The 23364-nt window shown below is 59.0% G+C and overlaps 1 protein-coding gene across 1 annotated transcript in view; it reads left to right on the top strand.

The window, feature by feature from the left end:
* The first annotated feature begins 2512 nt into the window (after positions 1-2512).
* The window catches only part of SBK1 (SH3 domain binding kinase 1), a 42457-nt gene continuing 21605 nt past the window's right edge, over positions 2513-23364 (top strand). The window contains exon 1 of the mRNA XM_055135693.1: positions 2513-3208. The gene's annotated coding sequence lies outside the window, so the exon portion shown is untranslated. The remainder of the gene's footprint in view (positions 3209-23364) is intronic.

Below are 23364 nucleotides of genomic sequence, written 5' to 3'. Positions count from 1 at the left end.
TTGTGCTTCTGGAAACAAAGAAACGCCAGAAACAGTGTTAGGAAGACAGAGTGGTGGAGAGAAAATGTTTACAGTTGCCTAATTAACAGTTAGAACAGGCACGCGCTAGAAAGAGAGAGAGAGAGAGAGAGAGAGAGAGAGAGAGAGAGAGAGAGAGAGACATGCACACACAAGAGAGACACACATGAGAGAGACACACACATGAGAGAGACACACACACATGAGAGAGACATGAGAGAGACACATGAGAGACAAACACATGAGAGAGACACACACAAAACACACACACACACACACACACACACACACACACACGGGGCTGAGGGAGGAAGGCTGTGGGCTGAGAGGACACTGACTGCCCTGTGAGGGGTCGGGTCTCTATCCCGGCCTGTCACCTGCCTGAATGTCATCGTTGCCTGAATGTCAGCCTGCAGGTTAGAGAAGCTTCCCAGGGACAGGAGGCGTGGACAGCAGCTTCTCCCCACACCTCGCCCCTGCCCGTGGCCCCTTCTTCTCCAGGGCGCTGCCTCCAGCCCCAAAGCCCCAGGCCAAGAGCTGTAGGGAGGACCCCAGCCTCAAGGCCGGGGAGCTGCACCCCTGCAGAGGTTCCAGCGACCACAGGCCTCAGGGGCGGAGCGTGGGAGGGGGCGGAGGGAGGGGAGAGGGGCGGCCTGAGGCTGAGTCCCCACACCCCACCCAGCCCGAGCCCTGCCACCCACCAAGACAGACAGCTTCACAGCCACCGCGGCGAATTAAAACCCATTGATTTTGCCCATTAGCTGGGGCAGGCCATCAGAGTGCATTAAAGCCAGGCAGAGCCCCAGCGTCATGAATAATTAACGCCCACAAATGACAACCCCAGGGGGCCAGGCAGGGACGGGAGGGCCCCTCCCACTCCCACCCCAGGGAGCCAGAGCCCGCCTGGCCTCCCCTTTCCCCTCCTCCCCCCCTTCCCCGCCAAGGAAGCCCCTCGAGGCGAGTGACCCAGGCTTTGCAGCAGAGTCCCCGGGAGAACCTGGGGCCCGTGGGTGCCCCCCCAACCCCAGTCTGGGGGCACCTTTGTGGGGGTCAGACGGGAACCCCTGCTTTTTGACAGAGCAACTCCCCGCTGGCCTTGGAGAGAGGCCACAGGCTGCGATCACAGTTCCAAAGGTTGGAGGCTTGACTGGGCATCAACCCCACCGACCCTCTGCCAGGCTGCAGCCCCTGGCCACCTCTGCCAGGCTGTCCCTGGGCATTGCACACCCTGAGCAACAGCACATGGCGGCTTGTGCCCAGCTCTTTCCGCATCCAGGCTACGGAGACCAAAGTCTGTCCCGGCCAGTGGGTTCGGCTCAAGCAATCCGGCCATTTCCTTCAGAATGACTCTGCCCCCTTCCCTTCAACCCCTCACCCCCACCCCAAATCCCTTCTCAGAGCCCTGGGAGGGGCAGAAGTGGACTGAGCACCTTCTAGTCCGGGCCAGGTCACTATCTTTCCGGCTCACGGGGTACCATCTGCTGGGGCCACCCCACCTCTGAATCCCCTGGAAAATTCTGCTCTTCACGGACTGGCATGAAAGCAATCCCTACTCCCCACAACCAGCTTCCCAGCCCTCCAGCAAGGCTCTGGTTGCTGCCCCCGGGCCTTTGTACCTGCTGCTTCCTGTTCCGGGCCTCTCCCCGCTCCAGATCTACTCCTCCTGCTGCTGCTGCTCTAAGTTCCAAGCAAACCCTCCTTGGCGGTGGCCCCGGGCGGGCAGGCGGGCGTCAGAGTGACTCCCAGTCAGGCTCCCTCACATCCTCCGCTTCTTGCTCCCACTGTCTCTCCTTTGTTTACTGGGCCACTGTACGGGTGCTTGTGGGACAGGCAGAGAAGGTGAATGGGTGCCCAGGCCCTGGGGATTCTCCCCACACACCCCCAGGCTGAGGTGGGGCCAGGGGGCTGCGCCCTCCCAGGAGGGTTGCCCACTCCCTCCTGTGTGCCCCTTCCCCAGCAAATGGGCCGTAAGTGTGTCGCCAGCAAACAAAACCTCAGTTCCCGCCCCCAGAAGCCTCACCGGCTCGGGAGGCTGTGGTGTCCCATGCCGGGATGGGGGGGGGGGCGCCAGGAGGTCAGCCACCAGCTGAACTGGGGCCTGCACCGGAGGGCAGCTGCGGGGAGGAGAGCGGCTGCGGGGAGGAGGGCGGCTGAGGGGACGTGAGGGGGTCCAGGGGGTGTGGATGTGAGAGCAAACACCCGCCAGGCAGGGGTCCCAGGGGTGATGCTGGGGACGCCCCAGCAGGCGCTGGCTGTGGGGCCACATGCAGCCTCCGGGGCGGGAGTTGGCACCGCAGCCCCCGCCGGGGGCACCCGGAGGTCTCTGCGTGAAGACCCCATCCTGCCCTCGTTTCCCCGCAGCCCCCAACAGCCCCGCCAGGCCTCCCGCGCTCTGGCAGGGAAGGAGTTAACCTCCCGGCTTCCCAGCGTGAATGTGGAGCTATTAATACCCACCGCCAAGCCGGTCTGCCGCGCCGCCGCCGAGTCGGAGCGGCAGAGGGAGCCGGAGGCAGCGCCGGACCCCAGGGGCCAGCCCTTCTCCCCAGGCACCTCACCTGGGCCCGCCGCCCGCCTTGGGCTTGGGGTCCCCCCGCCCTCCCGGAGGCCACCCCCGCCCGGCCCGCAAGGAGAACAAACTTTCTGAGGGAAAACCTCTGGCCGCGGCGAGCCGAGCCCCGGGAGCAAGTGGCCGGCCAGAGCGGACAGCTGCCCGCCCGACAGCAGCTGGACGGAGCGTCCACGGGCTGACCCCGCAGTTCCACCTCGAGGGGGGCAGAGACGGCAGCCGGCCGCCGCGGGGACGAGGCTCCTGAAGGGACGGCGACAGCCCCAGTGAGCCGGCAGAGTCCGGGGCTGAAACCCCCCGCCCCCTGTGAGACCCCCGCAGGCCCACCAGACGGGAGCCCCCGGCTCTTCCCCCCCGCGAGGCAACGGGGAACCTCAGTGGAAAGACACAGGTGGCAGGCGGGCAGGCGCAGGGCCCCGAGGCTCACAGGCTGCTGACCCTGGAGGGCCCGGGCTCCGGGACACCCGCCCAGGCTGAGGACAATGTGGCCGAGGTCACCGGCAGCCACCCCTGCCCCGTCCTGGAGCTGCCTCCGGCCTGGCCCCTGGGCTGCGGGGCGGAAGAGGTGCCAGCCTTCTGCTTCGTCTGCCTCCGCCGGGAGGAGGAGGAGGAGCCCCTGCAGAGGTCAGTGTCGGGGGGCAGCGGGCAGGGTGGGCTCTGGGCTCGGGACCCCCGCCGGCCTGGAGCTCTGGGTGCCACCCTCTGCCCCTCAGGCTCTCCCCAGAGCCTCCCTCTCCCTCGGGGCCCGGCCAGACTTTCCAGTCCCCTCCCTGTGCTCATGGACTTCTGCTCCAAGGGGGCCACTGCCTGGGCATTCGAGGCTGGTGTGACCGGGTAGTGCCCCCCACTGCCCCACTTCATCTCACTCTGCTCCCCTGTATGTGCCAGGGAAATGCTCAACTTTCCTTCCACCCAGGTCCCATTGAAATAGCTCCTCCTTCAGGAAGCCCTCCAGGAAGTCCCTGCCCCGCCTAGAGCTGAGGACTACCTTTCCCAGTCACCTTGCACTGACGCTTGATAGTATCTGTCCTCATAAGTTAAAAGTTAAAATATCTCTGTGTATGTGTGTGTGTGTGTGTGTGTGTGTGTGTGTGTGTACGTGTGTGTAAGGCAGGAGGCTCGTATCTGTGTGATTCTGGGTATTTGGGAGTGAGTGTATCTATGCACCTCCATGTGTTAAGGACTGAAAGTTTGTGTGTCTGTGTGACTGTGGGCACTCGGGAGTGTGTGTGTGCCTGCATGCTTGTGGGAGTGGGCTTGCATCTCCGCAGCCCTGCGGGCAGCTGTCCACCTCCCCACTCCACCCCGGGTCGGGGTTCATGCCGTAGTAGGGCCATTAGCCCTCTGGTCAGCTCTCCCCACCCCCACCTGTGTAGGGAGATGGAGGCTCCCTCAAGTGCATTACCCAGTGGTGACCACAGGCTCTGGGAAGGGACGGGAAATCTGACGGGGAGCCAGGGGTCACCTCCACTGCAGCCCAGCGGCCTGAGTCAGCAGGCGTGGCCGGGATGGACAGAGCAGGCCCAGGAGTCCAGGCCCGCACGTGGGGTGGGGTGCGGCTCCTAGCCCGGGCCCTGGGCCTCCGACTCCTCAGCCCGGAGACGGGGTGCCACGACCTCTGGGAGACCCGAGCCGGCAGCTGCAGTTGGCAGGGGATGGGTGCACCGTGCCCGGGAAGGAGCCCTGCCAGCCTGCGGGAGCCCCGAGCCCGTCCCGGGGCGAGCAAAGTGGCCGCAGCAGGGCCGGGGCAGAAGCTCCGAATGGCGGGGCCCCTGGGCCGAAGAGGGAGGACGTACAGGCTAGACCTCAGGGACCCCTACCCTCAGGGCCCAGCACCGTGTCTGGGGACCAGCCTGGGAGGCTCGGGGCGCCCTGTTCCAGGGAAACGACCAGACAGGGGACCCGGGGGCTCCAGGTCCGGGGGCCGCCTCTGGGGATGAGTGTCAAAGCCCGGGCTCCTGAGCGAACTGTCCCTTCCATGGGAGCCCCCGGCTTGTCGCATGAACGCAGGTGGCCCGGGAGGACAGGACGCCAGGCTGTCCGGCAGTCCACGCCTTGCCCCGTCTCCTTGTGAGCAAACACAGCCCGGGCCTGGCTGGCCCGAGCCCAGAGCCCCGCAGCCCTGTGGGAGACGGAGCGTCCCATTCTCCAGGCCCCGGCCCGACCTCGAGGGACAAGGTCTGCACGAGGGAGACAGCTCGTGGGCACTGGCCCTTTAAGCCTGGGGCAGAGACTCCGCCAGGCTGGGCACAGACAGTGACCACAGGTGCCAGGTGGTGAAGCTAAAAATACTGAGTGATGTGGACGTCCAGGCAGCGCTGGTGGGGAGAGTGGGAGGAAGGTGCTGGAACGGAGCAGACCTGCTGGGGGTCACCTTGGGGCCCGCCCTCCACCCCCACCTCTCTCACCCTGTCTCCTGTTCCCGCGGGTCACCCCCTGCTCCCGAAGCTGGGGTGTCCCCGTGCTGCCTGGGGCTCCCCCGGCACAGTGCAAGAGCTGGGCTGGTGCACGCATGTTAGGGACACGGAGGCAACGTGGGGCATCACGGCGAACCTCCCAGCCCCAGAGGTGCGCATGGCGGGGCTCTCCCCTGGAGCGGTGGGCAGGAGGGTCCGGATGACGCCCCCGAGAGCGAGCGCCAAGCGTGGAGGGTGGTTCTGAAACACACACCTGCCCGGCTGGAAGGTCAGCGAAAGCATCTCCTGGTGGTGCTCTCTCAGTGCCGCCCAACAGGAGGGCGCTCTGGGTAGGCATTAAGGCGAACCCAGGGGCTGGAGCGATAGCACAGCGGGGAGGGTGTTTGCCTTGCATGCACCCAACCCAGGTTTGATTCCCAGCATCCCATAGGGTCCCCTGAGCACCGCCAAGGGTAATTCCTGAGTGCAGAACCAGGAGTGACCCCTGAGCATCGCCAGGTGTGACCCAAAAAGAAAAAGAAAGAAAAAAAAAGGCGAAAACAATTGTTGGAACAACGAAGTCCAGAAATAGTGGCTCTGAGCACGCCATTCCTGAAGGCCGTGGAGCTGAGCCACAGGTGTGAGATGCCGAGGGCCTGGACTGAAGGCCCCTCCCCAGGGAGGCGGGACCCTGTGGGCCCCCAGGCCCCACATTAGCCAGCAGACACAGAAGAAAGAGGGGCACGCGTGGAGGTTCGCGTGGGCTCCTGTGGGCTCCCGCCAGAGAAACGGGGCAAAGAGGCTCAGGAACCGCCATCCCCATGGGTGACCTAAAAGCGTCGGCGTTGGGCAGCCCGTGAGCGTTTGCATTCACTCATTCATTTGTTCATTCAGACTCTGTGCTCCGTGGGCGGGGCCGGCCCCTGCTCCCCCTGGCAGGCTGCCCCGGGGAGTGGGAGAAGACGCCCCCAGCCGCGAACCCCCAACTCGGCACAGGGCCCTCTGCTAGGTCAGAGCCAGAGGTGGGCGCTGCCCTTAGCACAAAGGACATTTCATCGGGGCCAGAACAAGGGGGTCCGAGCAATGTGGGGGTGTGAGATTCCAGCAGAGTGGGGGGCAGGGCCGGGCTAGAGGGTGGGCGGGATAAGACCCGGCACCCTCTCTGCAGCAGATCACGTGACGGGAAGCCTGAGGGCAGGGGGCATAGGCTGAGACAGGAGTTGGCCCGTCCCGGGGTGTTGGTCCCTGTGAGGCGACTGAGTCTTGTCTAGATGGGTTAGGAGGCCTTTGGGGGCCATCGGGGGGCGGGGAGTGATGTCGTCTCACCCAGCCTGGGGTGATCATTGGAGGCCGAGCAGGCTCTGGGTGCTGGGAACATGTGGGCGTGGTGCCTCCTGACAGGATGCCAGTGGCTCTTGGGGACTGTGCAGACGCTGGTCCCTATGACCAGAGTCCCCCAGGTGGGCCACACCAGCTGGGCACAGGCTCAGCAGAACGGAAAGGGCAGTATGTGGGGGGGTGGGGGGGGGCGCTTTTTGCTGGTTGCATGAGAAGCTTGGTGGGCACTCAGTGGGTGCTTGCAGCCGAGTTCCAGCACCCCAGAGGGTGCCCCGAGTCCAGCCACAGCTCACCCAGGAGGACAGTCAGGAGGAAACCCTGAGCACCGCAGGGTGTGGCCACCCACCTGGAGGTTGTCCAGGGGGCACCAGTGTTGGTGGTTTGTTTTGCTTTTTCGGAAAGCAGGCAGTGAGTTCGAGATGCTGCGTGAGGGGCGGAGGGCTTGGGCTGTACCTGGCGCTGGGCGCTGGGCGGGCCCCAGGAGGCAGGGGAGATGCGGTGGGGACCACGTCCACGTGGGCCCTTTCCCGGGAGGAGCACCCGAGGCTTCCCGGGGAGGCCCCGCTCTCGGCCTCCCCTGGCTGGTGACGCTATCGGTGACGTCAGTGCCAGGAGCGGGTGTGCCACGGGGCTGCCGGGCGCAGGCAGCAGGCAGCGGGCTGGGGGCAGGCAGCCAGCGACACGCGGGCAAGGAAAGCGGGACCAGACTGGGCCGGGAGCGGCGGGGAGGACGCGATCAGAGGTCCCGAGAAGACGGCCCGGGGTGTGAGGCGGGGCCCTGGCTCAGAAGCGGGGGATCCACCCCCCACCCCCCACCCCGGGGATGGCCATGCCCACAGGTGCCCGGAGGGTCGGGACCGCGTGACTTAAGATCCCCAAGAAACACGAACAGAAAAGACGGTGCGAGGGGCAAGGGGAGCAAAACAGCAGGAAGGCCGCCTGGCCTTGCGGGGGGCTCACCCCACTCTCCACCCCGGCCCCATAAGAGGGGCTCCAGGGCACAGAGCCCAGGGGAAGCCCTGAGCGCCCCCAGCTGTGCTCCAGAAACCAAGGAGCCGGCCGAGCGCCCTGCACACGTGACGCCGCGGGCGCTGACAACTGACCACACTGGCTGCAGAACCAGCCTCCCGGCGCCCCGCCTGCGGCCACGCCCCCTGGAGGGGGCTCTGGGCCCTGCACTTTACTGACCACCCCCACGCCAATGCTCTCTGAGGGGCGTGTTCCCCCCTCTCCCGGCCACGGGGCTCCCCGCAAAAGCCCCCCACCCCCGACAGGCGACAGGCGTCTTCAGCCCAGCAGGAAAACAAACGCCCACCTGCACGGGGCTGGGCTGGACCTGGGCGTTGTCACTCAGATGCCTGCAACCAGCACCGGGGACGGGGACGGGAGCCCTTAACACCGCCCCTGGGGGCCGGGGAAGGAGGCAGCCCCTGCACTGACGCCCCCACCCGGACCCAGACACGCTGAGGGCGCCGGAATACCCCACCCCACCTAAGATGCCTGTGTTAGTGGCTAAGCTTCCTCTAGACTTGGGGGAGGCTGGGCGGCGTGTCCCTCCCCGCCCCCAGCCCCAGGCTCTTGTCCCTGCCCCAGCAGACAGGACAGAGACAGAGAAAGGACAGGGAGAGAACACTGCGGCTTATTGGAACGCTGCTCCCAACCCTCAGCCCAGCTCTGAGTGGTTGCGTTGGCTCTTTCAGTTCCTCTTTGTTCGTTTTTGTTTTCTTCCTGCTTACTTTTTGTTTCCTCCAAAATTGCTTTTCTTAAAAATAAATTTTAAAAAAGTTCTTTGGGGGCCACACCCCCAGTGGCTCTGGGCTACTCCCTGGGCGGTGCTCAGAGTCCCCCGAGGGGCTGGGGATAGAACTCCAGGCTCCCACCTGTTCTCAGGGCCCCCTGGCTCCCAAGATACCTTTTATTTTTCCTTTTTGCGTCACACCCAGCGATACTCAGGGGTTACTCCTGGCTCTGCACTCAGGAATCACCCCTGGCAGTGCTCGGGGGACCCTATGGGATGCTGGGAATCGAACCTGGGTCAGCTGCGTGCAAGGCAAACGCCCTACCCGCTGTGCTATCGCTCCAGCCCCGATATATATTTTTTTCAATCAAGTATTAAGGCCCAGTGATTTCCATAGTTGTCACGACGCTGTCCCAAAGCCGTTCACCTCCCACGTGGCCTTCAAGCTGCGTTTTTGGGCTCACATTAGCTCTGCCTTCACAGGGCTTCAAAGGCTCACGTTTGGGAGTTCCCAGGAAACGGCCTGACCAGACCCTTCCATACTGAGCTCCCCCCCCCCCCCCGCAGAGCCTCACCCCTCCCCCTCCCCACCCCCCCTCCCCGCACCAGCTGTTTCTGGTTTGGTCTCCGCGCTGCTGCTCTCTATCTTGCTGCGCCCTTGCTTATGGCACTCACGGGTCAGACTCTCTTCCTCTGGGGCGCTCATGCCCTGCTTGGGGTGGTCCCGGGGTGGGCAGTGCTCACTCGCACAGTGCTCGTGGGCTCCGGCACTAGCCACAGTGCTTGGCGCATCCTGGACAGAAGCCACGGCAGAGCCACCAGCCTCAGAGGGCACATCAGGGGCCACTAGGGATCCAGCTCGCAGCGTCCTGTCTGTAAAGGGGAAGCTTCTCCCCTACCCGCCTGCGCCTCCTGTGGTGTCTTTTTGTTTGTTTGTGTTTGGTTATTGTTTGTTTGTTTGTTTGTTTTTGTTTTTTGGGTCACACCTGGCGATGCACAGGGATTACTCCTGGCTTTGCACTCAGAAATTACTCCTGGCCGTGCTCAGGGGACCTTATGGGATGCTGGGAATCGAACCCGGGTCAGCCACCACCGTGCAAGGCAAACGCCCTACCCGCTGTGCTATCACTCCAGCCCCTGTTTGTTTTTGTTTTTGTAGTTTTAGGGCCACACTTGGCAGTGCTCAGGGCTTCCTCCTGGCTCTGTGCTCAAGGATCACTCCGGGCGGGGCTCAGGGGACCCTATGGGATGCCAAGCATAGAACCCGGGTCGGCCAAGGGCAAGGCAAACGCCCTCCCCACTGTACTGTCGCTCCAGTCCCATCTCGTGTTTTGATATTCTTGAATCAAAGCATACTTTCCTTATCGTGAAATGCAAAGACCTTTCGAGCGGTGTTTAGGTTTCTGAGAAACTGTGCTTACCTGTGGAATCCACACTTCAGCCAAGAAATAGAACATTTCTCCCCCCCCCCCGCTCCCCCCGCCCCCCGCACAATCTCCCCCCGGCCCCCACCTCTGCAGCTGACACACAGAGACAGCCCCAAATTCCGCCGACTTGGCCCAAGTCTGACATGAGCAGATAACCCCAGGCCTGAGATATTTGTAAACAACCTCGAATAGGAGAGGCGGGACAGAGAGGAACAGTAGAACAGAACTCGGAGGTCACAGAATAGGCAGGGAGAAGGAAAAGTTAAAAATAGAGAGATGGTTACTAAATTTGGGGGTTCCGGAAAATATGACAACAATGAAACAAAAAACAGCATCTGGGGCGGGAGAGAGCCAGGGGGGCCAGAGCTCAGCCTGGCACGGGGGTGGGGGGGCCACGGTGTTTCATCCCTGGCACCGCACTGCCAGAGATGCCCTCAAACACAGCAAAATCAGACGCCATTGGGGGCTGTTTGCTTGTGTGTCTCGGGGTCACACCTAGGAGTGCTCAGGTCTACTTCCAGCGGAGGGGGTGCTCCTGGCAGTACCCACGGGGCGATGCCTGGCAGGGGTTGCACCCAGGCCTCCTGCGGGCAGAGCCCCGAGGTGTCACTCGTAGGTGCTTTTGTGAAAGCAAAACCTCTGCAGGAGTGAGAGGAAAATGGAGCAAAGAAGCCTTAGAAATGAAAACTCTGGGGCTGGAGCGATAGCACAGCGGGTAGGGCGTTTGCCTTGCACGCAGCCGACCCGGGTTCGATTCCCAGCATCCCATAGGGTCCCCTGAGCACCGCCAGGAGTCTTTCCTGAGTGCAGAGCCAGGAGTGACCCCAGGCATGACACCAAAAGCAAAATAATAATAATAATAATAATAATAAAGTAAAACAGAAATGGAAACTCAGGGCTGAGGCTGGGTCTTCCAGGAAGGGGGGTGGGGGTGGGTTCTGCCTGGGAGAGGAGGGGAGGAAGCCCCCTGACACCCAATGGCGGGCCCGCGGTGAGCAGGCATGGAGGGGCTCCCAGGTGGGTGCCCGCCTTGCCTGGTCGTTGGCGGGGGGGGGGCGGGGGGGGAGATCTTGGTCTTGGCTCCAAGACAGTGACGCTAAGGCCAGAGTGTTCCCCCCAGGTGACTCCAGACAAGGGGCCCTATTCAAAATATGTAAAGAAATCCCACAACGCAACAACAACCAAAACAATTTAGGGGCCGGAGTGATAGTACAGCGGGGAGGGTGCTTGCCTCGCGCGCACGGCCAGCCCGGTCTCTAACCCTGGCACCCCATCGGGTCCCTTGAGCTCCGCCGGGAGTGACCCCTGAGTGCAGAGCTAGGAATAAGCCCTGAGCATTGCCGGGTGTGATCTCTCCCCCAGCCCCCCCCCAAAAAATTAAAATGCACAGAAAATGCAAATAGATATCTCAAAAAAGGTGACCAACAGGCACATGGGGGAAAAAGCTCAGCTGGAGGCCCAGAGCTGCGGAGCTGAACGGCATCTGCCTTCCAGGCCCGAGGCTTGAGTTCAGTCCCAAGCACCAGCCCACATGGCTGTGGTGCAGGATTCTCGGTGCTACCACCAGCAAGTGTGTGATGCCCCCAGACATCACAGCAGCAGCGCCAGGGAAAGAGGAAATGCACATCAAAACCACCAGGAGCGGGGCTGGAGCGATAGCACAGCGGGTAGGGCGTTTGCCTTGCAGGGGCCGGCCTGGGTTTGATTCCCAGCATCCCATATGGTCCCCTGAGCACCGCCAGGGGTAATTCCTGAGTGCGTGAGCCAGGAGTAACCCCTGTGCATCGCCAGGTGTGACCCAAAAAGCAAAAACAAACAAATAAACAAACAAAAAATAACCAAACACAAACAAAAAGACACCACAGGAGGCGCAGGCGGGCAGGGGAAGAAGCTTCCCCTTTACAGACAGGACACTGCGAGCTGGATCCCTTAGTGGCCCCTGATGTGCCCTCTGAGGCTGGTGGCTCTGCCGTGGCTTCTGTCCAGGATGCGCCAAGCACTGTGGCTGGAGGCTGGGCAGGAGGGGGTGAGGGGAGCGGGCGGTGATGGGGGATGGCGGGAGGGATACTGGGATCATTGATGGTGGAGAATGGGCACTGGTAGAGGGATGGGTACTCGATCACTGTATTACTGAAATGTAATCACGAAAGTTTGTAGATCTGTAACTGTATCTCACAGTGATTCATTAACAAAAAAAATAAAAATAAAAAAAAACACACCTAAAAGCTCAGATCCAGTGTTGCCACTCCTAGATATTTATCCAAAGAAGATGAAAACACCAATTTGAAAAAAAAAAATCTGAAAAACTCTGTTCTTTGTAGAAGCATTAATGGCAACATCCAAGATGGGAGTGATTGAAAGGCCCCTGGATGCTGCCTGGGATAAGAGTTTTGCTAAATATACCCCCGGCAATGCAACACGGCTACTAAAAAAGAAAAAAGATGAAATCTCGCCTTTTGCAACAATGTGGATGGAACTGGAGAGGATCGTGCTAAGTGAACTTAGTCAGAAGTGAGAGACAATTACTGGAAGGGGCTCTCGTGGATGGAATATAAATACCCGAAGCAAACAAGTTAGCAAATTCAAACAAAAATAACTGAGATTTTGTGAAAATCCTGGTGGAAGGTGGAAAGAGAAGGGGGGGGGTGTCAATCTGCTCGTGGAAATGGCCCTCGGATGTTGGGGTGAGAGCAGGGAGACAGGGCAATGTGACACTCTGCTCCCCAATTTTATGCAGCATTGTCAAGTCATTGCAAGTCAATACGATTTTATATTAAAAAGTTGATAGATGGTGTCAGAGAGATAGTCCAGGGGTTAAGGTTCGATCCCTGGCACTGCATATGGTCCCCTAAGCACTGCCAGGAGTAAGCTCCGAGCACAGAGCCAGGAGTAAGGCCGGGGAACAGAGCCAGGAGTAAGCCCTGGGCACCACAGGGCATGGCCCCAAGACCATAACAATAATAACATGTTGATCGAACCCAATATATTCCAACTTGTGAGAGATGGCAGTGTCGGCCAGGGTGACAGGGGTTCAAGCAGGCATTCCCTAGACATGCCGAGCCCTCCCTTTGCTCCCCGATGAGAGATTTCTTAATCCCAAGAAAATACCAAGTTTTGTGCGGGAAAGAACGAAATTGGAAACGGAAAATTGCTCTGCAAAAAGACATCTTAAGAGAATGACAAAACAAGCCACAGAATGGGAGCAAACTGTGAAGGACCTCTCATCTGGCAAGGAACAGTTTCTCTGTCAAAGGACTATTATCCCAGCTGACACACACACTTCAGACTCAATAAGAACAAGATCAACAACTCGATTAAAAATTGGGCAAAGGAGGGGGCTGGAGCGATAGCACAGTGGGTAGGGCGTTTGCCTTGCACGCGGCCGACCTGGGTTCGATTCCCAGCATCCCATATTGTCCCCCAAGCACCGCCAAGAGTAATTCCTGAGTGCAGAGCCAGGAGTAACTCCTGTGCAAGCCAAAAAAAAAAAAAAATGGGCAAAGGAGGCAAACAGACACAAATGTGCTGGACAGACGGCAGATGGACAGTCCACCCTGATGTGACACATCACAAGGACCCTGAGGAAGCTGGGAGAACGATCTCTGGGAAGAGCTGGGACCAGGGATTCCTGGAGGCACCTCTTTCTATCTATCCTTACTAGGCCTTTTTTCTTTTATCTGGGCGGGTTTCTGGCAGTGCTCAGGAGACTCGGGGGCTGGTGGCTCAATGCAGGGGCCAGAGGATGCAGCACTGCTCCCTCAGCGGTGCTGAGTTCCGGGGGGGGGGGACCCCCTCGGAGCTGGGCCCTCCAGGGCTGCACCTGGTGATGATGCTTGAGTTATTTCCATGGATGAATGTTGAATCTTGCCGACAGCTTTCTCTGCGGGGATCTGTATCATAAATGGTTTTAGCCTTTCCTTTTGTTGATTTGCACCTGTTGATTCATTGTTGCAACCCTGGGATGAATCCCACCAGATTCTGGTCCATGAGCCTTTGGAGACAGTGCTGTGGCTCTTTCATCCACAGCCATCAGGGATGTCGTTTTCCTCCTTCGTGACTTTTCTGTGTGCTGTGACATCTCGGTGTCCGTGCAATGTGGCTTCGGAGATGTGGGTGGAAAGGATTTCAATTTCTTTGCAATGGTTTTTGGGGGGAGCACACCTGGTGGGATCAGGGCTTATTTCTGGCTCTGTGATCAGGGATCACTTCCAATGGGGTTAGGCAAGCGCCTTACCTGCTGTATCTCTCCAGCCCCTATTTTATTTTTCACATCTGGTGATACTCAGGGTTTACTGCTGCTCTGCATTCACTCTGGTGGTGCTCGGTGGGGGGACCATGTGGGATACTGGGTATAGAACCCGGGTTGGCCGTGTGCAAGGCAAGTGCCCTACTTGCTATACTATTGTTCCTGCCCCTTCTCTATTTTTGGAAGAGCTTGAGGGACGTAGGCAGTGTCTTCTTTGAAGGCTTAGCAGAACTCACCCGGGCCCCATCTGGTTCTGAGCATTTGTTCTGGGGAAGGGGGTCCCTGTGCACACACCCCACGCCAGAAGGTCAGCCTCAGAAGGCACAGCCCCCAGCCGCACCACCCTGAAGAGAGCGGCCTGGTGGGGTCTGTGTGCTGCTGGCAGTACCTGGGGTGCCCGTCTTCCCTGTGAAGGGGGGCTCTAGCTGGGTAACTGGGGCGAGGGTCTCGCCACTGAGAATGGTGGCAGGGGCTGACTTGTGGCTCCTCTGGCAGTATCTCAAGGTCCTGTGCCCACGCACAGAGATGCCGAGGCACAGCTCAGTGGGGGCAGGCAGACTGGGGTGCCTGGTGGTCGATTCCAGGGGAGACAAGGCCCGGGTGGGACTCTCCAAGCAGGCGGGGTGCCACGAGTGCTACGGGGTGGGGGGAGAGAAACATGGGTTTGGGGAGTGGCTAAGGGAATGGGGTGTCCAAGGGGACCAGGCAGAGGGTGGCGGCAGAAGCGGGGCCCACGGGCATTGGAACGTGACCGAACAACCGCTGCGTGGAGGGTTTTTGAAACGAGATGAAAACGTGACCGAGGGGAAGGACCACAGCTTGGAGCCTGTCCCAAACGCTTCACCTCTCCCCACAAATGGAAGTGCCTGGAACTGGCACAGCTGGCAGCTAGACCAGGAAAGGGGGCTTGAACAGGTCTGCAGAGAAAGGCCGGACGCATGAGCGGGCGTGTAGGTGAGCTCTGGGTGTTCTTGGTGCCCCCCCGCCGCCCCCCACTCGCGCGCTACGGAAAGACCAGGAGGGACAGCGCCTCGGCGCGCCCAGAGTCCTGCACTGCGGGTGACTGGCCGCTGGAGGGCGCGCGGCGCCCACACGCGGAGTTGGGCGGCTTCAGAAATCTTGGTCGGAAATGGAAGGTTTTCGCATTTTTCAGCACAGGAGACCTAGGTTCAAGATCTAAATCCGGATCTCATTACGTGCCACCCGTGCAACCTGGGCCGGGTTACACAGCAGCGCTGTGACCCAGTTTCATCTGCTGAAACAGACACATCTGTTATGAGTGTGTGTGTGTTGTGTGTGGTGTGTGTGTGCGCGCGCACACGTGTGTGTTGATCTCTCTCTCTCTCTCTCTCTCTCTCTCTCTCTCTCTCTCTCTCTCTCTCTCTCTCGCTCTCGCTCTCGCTCTCGCTCTCTCCCTCCTTCTGCCCCTCAGACAGTCCTGCCCAGGCCAAACCCAGCATCTGGGGTGCAGGGAGAGTCAGAGACTGGGGTTCTCAGGTGGGAGTGGGGTGCACCCAGTGTCTCCTTCTCCTGCTCCGTCTTGGTTTCCCTCCTCTCACACCTCACCCCGGGGTCCACACCCGCTGTGGGCTGGCCCTTTGGATCCCACCCCCTTCTCCAGGGCGCCCAAGGGAGCAGCCACACACTAGGGTCCTGCTCACCTGCTCACAGACTGGGGAGGGGTGGGGGTGGGAGCAGAAATAAATGAGAGAGGGGCTGAAGTGATAGCACAGCAGGTAGGGCGTTTGCCTTGCATGCGGCCAACACGGGTTCGATTCCCAGCATCCCATATGGTCCCCCGAGTACTGCCAAGAGCAATTCCTGAGTGCATGAGCCAGGAGTGACCCCTGTGCAACGCCAGTGTGACCCAAAAAGCAAAACAAAAACAAGAAATGAGAGAGACCCTCCAGGCGAGGAATCAGGGACCAGAGAGCAGCTGTGGGTCCTCAGCCAGTCACAGATCTACCTGGCCCCCAACAAACACACACACACACACACACACACACACACACACACATGCTCACACGCATGCACTCACACACACTCATGCACACATTCATACACACAGACACATGCAACCACATTCACAGGCATACACACACATACCTGCAGACACACACTCAAAGACACACAATCAGGCATACATAATCACAGACATACAAACACGCTCACAATCACATGCACACAGTCACACTCACACACACTCCTTCTGGCCATGTCTCCTCACTTCCCCTGCTGCTGGTGGAGTGCAGCCCCCACTCCGGCTCTCCACAGTCCCCTCCCATAGCAGGGCGTGCTGTTGACACCCAAGACTCACAGAGACGTTACACACACCACACACACTACCACAGGACGCTATACACATACACCACACACAGACACCACAGAACACACCACAGAACACACCACATCACACACATCACACATCCACTTACCCCACATACCACATACAGACACGACCCATACACACAACCACACACCACACACAGACACACTCATGACACATACACACCACATGTACACACACCACACATACCACACACACATATACATACCATATATACACACACCACCACATGCATATACACACAAAACATATACACACCAGCATCACACACACCACATACACTACAACACATACCCCCCACACACATATAATATACATCCCACACACACTGCACCCAAGCAGAGACTGAAGTGAGCCAGCCCAAGCCCTTTCCCACCTGGCCTCAGTCTCCACACCTGGGAGCCGGGCGACCCGTCCACCCAGCACGGCAGCATCCCCGTAGCGGGGGTGGGCAGAGGCCACGGTTCCCCTCCGTCACAGGGCCTGTCAGAAGGGTCCTGAGTCAGGGCTCAGTTTCCACCCCCGCGCCCCCAGTTCCCAGAGGGATTTGTGACAGGTGACCTGGATTCGCAACCCTGCCAAGGGCTGTGCCCCCAGGGAACCTGGTGCCAGAGACCGGGTGTGGCTGCAGGCACGGGAGCGGGCACAGTGGTCTCAGGCTGCAGCGGGACCAACGACAGACCAACGACAGACCTGGATGCCCGGGCACTGCCAGGCAGCCCGGCCCGCCCTCCCTCCCCCGCCCAGCCCCTCCCCCCTCGCTTTCTCTAGGACTTGCTTAATTAGCCAAGCTCATTAACTCCCACGGGCTTCTCCGCCCCACCTAATTAACTGACTTAATTAGGCTGCTGCCGGCCCCCAGCACCTGCCCCCTCTCCAGGCTCTCCCCCAGGCCCAAGAAGAGGCCCCCACAGAAGCCTCGAGATCAGCAGCCCCCTGGCGGGGGGTGGATGACTGGGGCAAGTGGAGGGGTGAGGTGGGAGGGCTGGCCCAGGCGGGCAGTGAGGGCCTGGGCTCTGAGCCTGCTTGGGTTCGAGCCCTTGCCCTCCCCCCGCTTCCTCACATGGGGGTAGTCCCACACGCCTGCCAAATGCACAGATCCCTGCTTATTAAAGAGCTGGCGGCCGGCACCGACGAAGCTTCCCGAATGCAGGGTGTGGGGGCACCCGGCCGGAAGGCCTGTGCCCAGGCCAGGCGTGGAGGGCAGCTGAGGGGCCAGCTGGGACGGACCCTGAGCCCCTGAGAGTCTCAAGGACAATAGGCAAGAAGGCTGCAGGTGGCCCCAAGAGGCTGACCTTGTCCCTTTAGAACCTCCCTGCTCTCAGCTCCCATGCCTCAGTTTCCCCTCTTAGGGAGGCCGGGCCATGTGTCTGTGACTGGCACACTTAGGGCATCTGCGACTCACCCGACGAGGGTGAGGATGTGAAAGCCAGGGCTGGGGGCTCCGTGGGGAGCGAGTGAAGGAAACTGGGTCGGTAGCCGCGTGGGGCTGCTGGCCCGGGAGCTCAGGCTCTGGCCGGGAGGAGGGGCCTGTACTGAGGGGGCACTAGAACCCAATACTTGTGGTGGGCTCCGCATCCTGTGCCCCAGCTAGAGCAGAAACCCTTCAGGTGGGCCCTTTAGGAAGCTGAGTGAACAACTGAATGAATGAACGAAGGAATGAATGAAAGAACAAGTGAATGAGCGAATGAATGAATGGATGAATGGACAAGGGAATGAACGAATAAATGAATGAGTGAAAACCCTGGCCGGGAACCCAGGGAAAGGAGCTCTTACAGCGACCCAGACACCCCTAGGGACCCTCACAGCTCATCGCATCACCCGCAGGGCACCCCTGCTCCAGGGATCTGAACCTCCTGTTCCCGGCCCCCTCAAAGCGCTGAGCGCTGAGGACAAAGAGTGGGAGGGTTAGAAGAGAGACTCATTTCCCCTGCGTTTCATTTATTTATTTTTGAATGTGTGTGTGTGTGGGGGGGGGTAATCTAACGGGGTCACTCCTGGAACCGCAGTCAGGAATTACTCCCGGTGGGCGTGGGGGGACCACGCGGGCTGCGGGGGATGGGACCCTGCAGGCGCCTCCCCATCGCCTGCGCGCGCGCGCGCGCGCGCGCGCCGCGTTCCCGGGATGCGCCCGCGGCCCAAACGGCTCCGCGTGCTCTCGGGGGCAGCTGCGGCCTCTGCTCCCCGCCGCAGGCCGCTGCCCTCGGCCAGGCCCTCCCGCGGCGGCGGGCACAGGCGGGGCGCGGCGCGGCGGGGACTCGCGCGGGGACGCTGCGCTTCAGACGGGCGCCGGGGCGCGCGGACGCAGCTGGGCTGCCGGGCCGCACGCTGGGTCTCTCTGATCTCCGGGGACAGCCTGGTGGAACGCTCCGTTCCCCAGGAGCTCTTGATGGTGCCGGAGCGAGAATGAATGAAAGAAATGGAACTGCTGAGTAAATGCTCAGGAAGTTAGCAGGGCTTACTAGCAAGTCGGAAAGAAAGGAAAAGGATTTCCCCGTTGGGGCGAAACTGGGTGTAGGACTAAGTTAACCATGGAGCCGGTTTGTGGGGGGTTATAGGAAAACTGGGGTCTTAGTGTTACAGAGAATGCAGGGAAGTGAAAGGGGTGTGTGTGTGTGTGTGTGTGTGTGTGTGTGTGTGTGTGTGTGTGTGTGTGTAGACCCTTTTATTTTTATCAGTTTGGTTTTTGAGTCACACTTGGCGATGCTCAGGGATTACTCCTGGCTCTGCACTCAAGAATTTCTCCTGGCGGGGCTGGAGAGATAGCACAGCGGGTAGGGCGTTTGCCTTGCACGCGGCCGACCCGGGTTCAAATCCCAGCGTCCCATATGGTCCCCTGAGCATGACCAGGGGTAATTCCTGAGTGCAAAGCCAGGAGTAACCCCTGTGCATTGCCAGGTGTGACCCAAAAGAAAAAAAAAAAAAAAGAATTTCTCCTGGCAGAGCTCGAGGGACCATACAGAATGCCGGAGATTTATCCCGGGTTGGCCACATGCAAGGCAAGTGCCTTACTCCGGCCCCTGTGTACGGCCTTTGGCATGAAAATTGGGCTTTGCATTTCCGGTTCGCAAGAATGCTACAGACAATGCAAGAATCCAACAGACCCTCGTCTGGCCCTTTGCGTAGGTGCTGCCCGCTACCCGAGCCTTCCCGTGAGCCTAAGTTCTGGGGCAGAATTTCATGTTGGATAATTGTTAACTCCCTGTTTATCAGAAAGAGCCCAAGACAGGAAGTCAAAAATGTAGGATGGGGCAGCCAAAAATAGGACCCCTTGGGGCCAGAACCTTGATTGTGGTTGACCCAAGTTCAATCCCTGGCACCCCATCTGATCTTCCTAGTACCACCAGGAGTGATTCCTGAGCACTGAGTCAGGAGTAATCCCTGGGCATCACCGGGTGTGACCCCCCTCCCACACACACACACAAAATGGGACCTCGGGGCCGGAGCGATAGCACAGCGGGTAGGGCGTTTGCCTTGCACGCGGCCGACCCGGGTTCGATCCCCGGCATCCCATATGGTCCCCCAAGCACTGCCAGGAGTAATTCCTGAGTGCAGAGCCAGGAGTAACCCCTGAGCATCGCTGGGTGTGACCCAGAAAGCAATAAATAAATAAATAAATAAATAAATAAAATGCAAAGTAAAAAACAAATAAATGAAGTTTTAAAAAAAAAAAAAAAAAAAAACAAAATGGGACCTCACAGCAGCTGGCGTGGGGAAACGGAGGCTTCCTCAGCTGCTGACTTACGCCTGGGCCTCAGATACCTTCCCCTGCTGCCCTCTAAACTGAGCCAAGTCCCAGGGACCCTGTCAGCTGATGGGCTGGTCCCTGGTCTGCAGTGTCCTGGCCATGCGATGGTGCTCACTTCTGTACAGCGTGACCGTCATAATGCAGACGGACTAGCCGCCTCTCCATCACACTGGGTGCATGAGCCATCGGCGCATCCGGGGTCAGACTGGAGAAGCCCCCCAGCGCCCACCTTTCCCCCAGCTGGAACAATGTTCCGCAAGTGCATTTCAGCAGAGGGCTAGGGGTTGCCAAGTCTGCCTGGTCCGAAGCATTCGATGTGTCCACTCCAGTGGACAGAGAAGACGGGCCTGGCCCTCTCCGTTCTCTCCAGCTGTATCAGAAACATCTGACACATCAATAAAAACCTCAAGGGGCTGGAGCGATAGCACAGCGGGTAAGGTGTTTGCCTTGCACGCAGCCGACCCGGGTTCGACTCCCAGCATCCCATAGGGTTCCCTGAGCACTGCCAGAGGGTAATTCCTGAGTGCAGAGCCAGGAGTAACCCCTGTGCATCGCCAGATGTGAACCAAAAAGCAAAAAATAAATAAATAAATAAATAAATAAATAAATAAATAAATAAATAAAAACCTCAAGGGCTGGCACGCCCCGGTCCCAGGCCTGGGCTTCCCGGCCCCGGTGCTTCCCGCGCAGAGTGGCAGTGGAGGCCCCTCTCCGCGCCCCCCTCCCGGGCCAGCACAGAAGAGAGCTCCGGGCAGTCACTGGAGACCTGTTTTCTGACGTTTCTGCTGGGTTACTATGGAAATTACAGCCAAGTTTCATCTCGGGGCTCTGCTATCCAAATCGCCCGACAGGACCGTCTCTGGAAAGGCAGCATTGCCATGGATACAAACTTTGAGCTGGCGGGAGAGGAGCGTTCCGGGGTGTCAAGGAAAGAGCTGCAGCGGCCACTGCTCTAGGTACATCCTCCTCCAAGAACCAGGCTGAGGGGGGTCAGACGCAGGAGGGAAAGTCAGGAGGAGGGAAGGAAGGGAGGGAGGGAGGGAGTAAGGAGGGAAAGAAGGAAGGAAGGAAGGGAGGGAGGGAGGGAGGGAGGGAAGGAAGGAAGGGAGGGAGGGAGGGAGGAAGGAAGGAAGGAAGGAAGGAAGGAAGGAAGGAAGGAAGGAAGGAAGGAGGAAGGAAGGAAGGAAGGAAGTAGAAAGCAGGAAGGAAGGAGGGGAGGAGAAGGGAGGGAGGGAGGGAGGGAGGGAGGGAGGGAGGGAGGGAGGGAGGGAGGGAGGGAGGAAAAGGAAGGAAGATGAAGGAAGGAAGAAAGAAAGGAGGGAGAGAGATAGATAAAAGGGAGGAAGGAGATGAAAGGAAAGGAAAAAGGAGAATGAAGGGAGGGAGGGAAAGAGGAAGGAAGGAAGGAAGGAAGGAAGGAAGGAAGGAAGGAAGGAAGGAAGGAAGGAAGGAAGGAAGGAAGGAAGGAAGGAAGGAAGGAAGGAAGGAAGGGCCTTAGACTGCAGTGCCATGTTAAGATTTCATGGCTAGAGACAGCACCGGGGTTAAAATACTTGCCTTGCACTTGAACTACCGCAGGCTCAACCCCCAGCACCCCATACAGTCCCCTAAGCCCTGCCAGGAGTCCGAGAGCACAGAACCAGGAGGAAGCTCTGAGCACAGCCAGGTATGGCCCCAAAACAAACTAACAAAAGAAGGTCCCACGGAAACCAGTGGGGAGCCCTTGGCCCTCATCTGCCTGCGGTGCCTCCAGGAACAGGCGCTCCCTGAGGTCACTGAGCCCCAGAGGCGTCCCTCTGTGACACTGGAGACACCCCAGCATTTGGAGACGGGGTGCGTCTTCACAGCCACCACATCCAGCACCCCCCACCCGCCGCCCCTCCCCCAAGCTGTCACGGCTCCAGCCTTGCTGCATTCGCCAGCCGGTCCGCCCCGTGTCCCCTCTCTCCCTTCCGCCCCACAGTCCACTCTGGTCACCATCCCCACCTCGGTCCCCTCGGCAGGTCTCCGTGAGTCACTTTGTCCTCAGGCCTCTTTTGGGACCACAGCCCCTGGGCCCACCAAAGCAGTGCTATTCGCATGTGCCTTCTGACCTGTCCCCCTCTTCCTTCTATTTCTTTTAAAAATTTATTTCTTTTTAATTTTATCTCCCCTTACACTTTATGGAAACACTTCAATTTACAAAGCTGTTCATGATGACTTGTTACAGACATTCAATATTCCGACACCAAACCTACCACCATTGCACTGTCTCACCACAATTATTCCCAAATTTCCCAACCATGAGCCTCATAAGCCTCCCCCCACAACAGCAGGCCCTCAATAATAATTTATTTTATATTGCTTGTTACAAATAATTTGCTAAAAGATCAAAAAATGTTTCCTGGGGCTGGAGTGATAGCACAGCGGGTAGGGCGTTTGCCTTGCACGCGGCCGACCCGGGTTCGAATCCCAGCATCCCATATGGTCCCCTGAGCACCGCCAGGGGTGATTCCTGAGTGCATGAGCCAGGAGTGACCCCTGTGCATCGCCGGGTGTGACCCAAAAAGAAAAAAAAAAATGTTTCCTTAGAAGAAAGTTAGTGAAGATGGTTGTGTTTCGCCACAGAGCTATTAAGCCCATGGGTAAGAGATTAATAATGTAGGTTAAGCCTCTGTGTCACTACTTGGTCAGTCAGGAGTGGTTGCCATTCTATGTCACATCCCATCCAGTGTGGAGTGCTACAACTGGGTTATCAGTGTTGTAGAGTTTGGAGATGTCGCACTGCCGTGCACTCCAGGAAGTCCAAAATTTATACACGGTGTTAAAGCTGGAGATAAATTTTTAACTGGTTGGTGGCTTTGGTGTGTGTGTGTGTGTGTGTGTGTGTGTGTGTGTGTGTGTGTGTGTGTGTGTGTGTGTGTGTGTGTGTGTGACTACCAGGGCTTCCAGAAGTACAGGGAGGTGGGGGAAGTAGCCTATTCCCAACTCTGTGAAAGCCTGAAGATTTCAATTATAAAACCCGCACACCTTAATTTCTGGATGAGGCTTATCCCAAGCAGTGCAGTCCAGCCGGGAACATGGTGGTGATTTATGGAGTGTGGAAGTTTTCGGCTGCTGGGGCTCTGCTGGGTTGGCGCGGGGCTCACCCACCCCCTTCCAGGGTGCCTCAGGACGACTCAGCATTGCATGGGGTCTGGAATCTCTGCCCTGTGCCCTCTTCCTAAAAATATCCTGTACTGGGCTGGAGAGATAACACAGCAAGTAGAGTGCCTTGCACAAGGCCAACCCGGGTTCAATTCCCAGCATTCCATAGGGTCCCCTGAGCATGGCCAGGAGTAATTCCTGAGTGCATAAGCCAGGAGTAACCCCTGTGCATCGCCAGGTGTGACCCAAAAAGCAAAAAAACAAAAAACAATTCTGTACAAACATGCCTAAACTGGTTTGAGGTTCCCTTCAAGTTTGACCCATTGAGCGGACCCAGAGTCACTTTAATCTGGACTTCTCTCCTTCCGGGCTGGGTCCAGAACTCATGGGGTCCAAAGGGGGTGAGAGCCACGA

Source organism: Sorex araneus, chromosome 4 (assembly GCF_027595985.1).
Source record: "Sorex araneus isolate mSorAra2 chromosome 4, mSorAra2.pri, whole genome shotgun sequence".
Lineage (NCBI taxonomy): Eukaryota > Metazoa > Chordata > Mammalia > Eulipotyphla > Soricidae > Sorex > Sorex araneus.
Note: the sequence above shows the minus strand (reverse complement) of the source record. Positions and strands in the feature narration are given on the sequence as shown.